We start from the raw sequence: 3,432 nt of genomic DNA, 5'->3' as shown, positions 1-3,432 counted from the left end.
AACAACCACTGTTAATTCCTATCATTTTGTTTTAAAACCCTGTATCATTTTTATTGTTTTTGCTTTGTTTTGTTTTTGTCTATGTTGTTATTTTGTTATTGTTTTTTATTCTCTTTCAAATAAAACAATAAAAATAAAAAGGTACACAAGGAAAGCAATGCCCAAGAATGGGCGTCAGACTGGAGAGAGTGAGATGCCTATTAAAGCCTAACACAGTGTTTAGCATACAAGAGATGTTCAGGGTGTTGATGTCACTGCATATTAGTTTTTCTTCCCTTCTTTTGATAACATTACAATTTGTGGGAGGAACATCACTTATTTATCAAGGGGCACTTGGATTCCATGATCACAGGGCTCTTCCAGCTCAATGACTGCTATGAACCTACCAGTAATTTTACCTTTGCATGGCCCTATTTCACAGAGAGGTGGAACCACTGTTTCATGAGAATAGGACACCTCTCTGTGGTTCTCTACCTGCCAACTGGAGTTACAGCATGGGAAGGGAATGCCTGTTCTAGGTCACAAGCTTGGGTCCAGACCTATTTTTCATGTATTTTTTTGGTCTCATTTCTAGATCCTTTAAATTCTCCAGCCTATTGTGGAATAGTGTGGGTTTCCCTTTGGTCTCATGAGGCAAGAGAAGGAGCAAAAGGAAATAAAGAATTTGGAAGAGTCATATCTTTTAGGATCATGTAACCACTGCCTTTCTTCCCTATCTAGAAAGTAGAAGTGACACTTATCTTCCACATCTGTTAAAACAGACCTTGAAGAGCTATTGTTCAGGTTCCTAAAGATGGCAGGTAGGGCTAAACCTGGGCACAATTAGAAAACAGAGGTATCAAGTGGCAAAAAAAGAAAAAAAGGGGACTAAGCAGTAATAACTGGCTCTACATGTAGTTAATCATATGACCTTGTACAAGTCTTTTGACTTTACTGAGGATTAGTTTCTCATGTGCAAATGTAATAACACTTTCATATTTACTGAAGAGCAGAAAATGTATTCATAAAAAGATACAAAACTAGACTACAAAAGCAGGGTCTGTCTTCCAAAAGTATACTTTTATCTCTTCTATCTATCTAGTGATAGATCAGTTGATCAATTAATCTGATTCCTCCAGTTGGGAAATTATGAGAATTCACAATAATAAAGTCTTATTACCTCAGGTGACCCCTCCCTCATGACATTTGCATGCTATGAAATAGATCTCTGGTTTTAAGATGTCAGACATTAAAAGACTGGGTAGAAGAATGTAGGGTGTGTGTGTGTGTGTGTGTGTGTGTGTGTAGGGGGAGGATGGGGCATCCTTAGGTAGAAACCTCCCTAATACTCCAAAGACATCTGTCTGCCTTACCTGGGCCAAACCTGGTTTGCAGAGAATTTTGTAAAGTACAGTCCCACAAACAGTGTGAAATCCTCTTTCCTCTGCAGCCTTGGTCTGCAGTGACAACGGCAGATGCTAGACTTTGGCCTGTCTGGAGCAGTTAATTAGGTTATAGAGGCTGCCAAAAATTCTAAAGTCATCCAAAGAAAATACAAGACTTTGAGATCTAAAGCAAAGGTCAGAAGATACAAATACTAATCCCATTTGTAGGAAGAGAGAAATAAATTAGTAGTTGAGGGTGGGAAAAGAAGTCAGGCAGGTCCCTGACAATCTGGCAACTCCTTTTCTGTCTTTTATAAACAACACTGAAACTGGGCTTAATGTGGTCCTGGCTCCTTTCCTCTGTAATAGAGCATTTTCATAAAGGCGAACACTGTAATAGATGCTGTATATTCATAACCTGTTCCAGAGCTCATCAGAGGATCTCTGGATCCCATTCCTCCTGGAAAACGTCCCCACCTCGGAAGAGTGAGTGTGGAGAGAAGCGAATTTACTAAACTGAATCTACTGAGCAAATGGGTGGGTTCAGCAAATGATCACAAAGAACTGCTCTCTGCGTCCAGATTTTCAGAAGTGGGGAAGCAGCCTCAAAAGCCTAGACACCCATTTCCTCCCAAGAGGTTACCTTAGAATGTCGGTGCTGGGTGTGGGCTGGATTAACAAAGTAAACAGCAGTGTACCGGACTTCGCTGCCACCAGCAGGGGCCAGAGGAAGTGCAGGTCCTGAGGACGCCCGGGGCTACCTTGACTAGGAGCGCTCGGCAGACAGGCTACAACTCCCAGCTGAGCTGCTTGCACTCTACTGTACCCACCCACCCTCTCCCCGATTTGAGGATTTCCCAAAGCTGTTCTTTCTCTCTGAAATACAGTACTCCTACCCTAAAACTCAGAATATCGGACTTGGAGGCGAAGCTCAGTGAAGTCTCAGTTAAATGTTGCCGTCTCCCTCCCTCTCCACAACATTTTTATTTTACCAAGTTTTTCTTCCTCTTCTGGTTATGTAGGATTTCCCAGGGTGCCGTGCAGTGTGTTCAGCGATGGCACATTTACCTCAGGCTCCCTCTGCATCTCGAGGCACCACCTGGGACGTGTACCAGACCCCGGAGCCGGCTGCCTCGAACCCAGACAAAGGAAGCATAGTCCGGTGTTGAACTGATCAGCGTCAGGCAGAGCCCACCCACCAAAAACAGCTGAAGCACAAACAAGAAATCGCACCCCTAGGCCAACTCTGATTTCTCCAGCCACCGCCCCAATCCGCGGCAGCTCCCACTTTGCTGGACGTTGCGCGGGGGTGAGGGGCCGCTCGGCTGAGTCCACACCCGCCAGCCCGACCCAAGCGCGCCAGGCCACGCGGGGATCCCGGCATCCTCGCGGCAGGAGGGCAGATTAGGCAGGGAATACGGGGGTGGAGCAGGAAGGATCCTGGGGAGCCTTAGGGGCCTCGAGAGCGCTCCCCACGGAGATCCGCTCCCCCGGAAGGGTCTGCGACCACGCGGCAAGGAGCACGTGAGCGTCACCGCTTGGGTATAAAATTCGAGTCAGAGAACGAGTGCAGTGGCAGGACGCGGCCACCTGCTCCACGAGATACAGGGCGACGGCCACCCTCCCCGAGACCGTCGGGAGATCTGATGCCTCAGACCCTCTGGGCCGGGTCTCCAGGGAGTGCGCGTCCAACTTTGAACCCGGATTCCTAGCACTTTGGCAAAGAAAGGCGCGCAGACTACAGCACGCTTGGATTCACCGAAAGTGCTCCGGGCTTCTTTGGCCTCTGGTAGACTCGGAGAGAATGGCAGGACTCTCATCTAACTGAGTTTTCGTCCTCCCACAAGGAGGCAGAGCGCGGAGGCTCCCGAGACCCGGTGTCCAAGCCTCATCCTCCCTGTGAGCTGCGGTCATCTCTGCGCCGCGCGGAAGGCGGGTCCGGACCAACTCGGGCGCCCTCTCTAAAGTTTGGTCCGCTCCCCTCGCCCTCCGTCCCCGCCGCCCGGCACCCCCTGTGCCCGCGGAGCGCGGGCGGGGACATGGCCGCGGGCTCAGCCGCCGGCGAGGG

This window comes from Chinchilla lanigera, unplaced genomic scaffold (assembly GCF_000276665.1).
Source record: "Chinchilla lanigera isolate Chin_1 unplaced genomic scaffold, ChiLan1.0 scaffold00042, whole genome shotgun sequence".
Taxonomy (NCBI): domain Eukaryota; kingdom Metazoa; phylum Chordata; class Mammalia; order Rodentia; family Chinchillidae; genus Chinchilla; species Chinchilla lanigera.
This window is presented reverse-complemented; position numbering follows the sequence as displayed.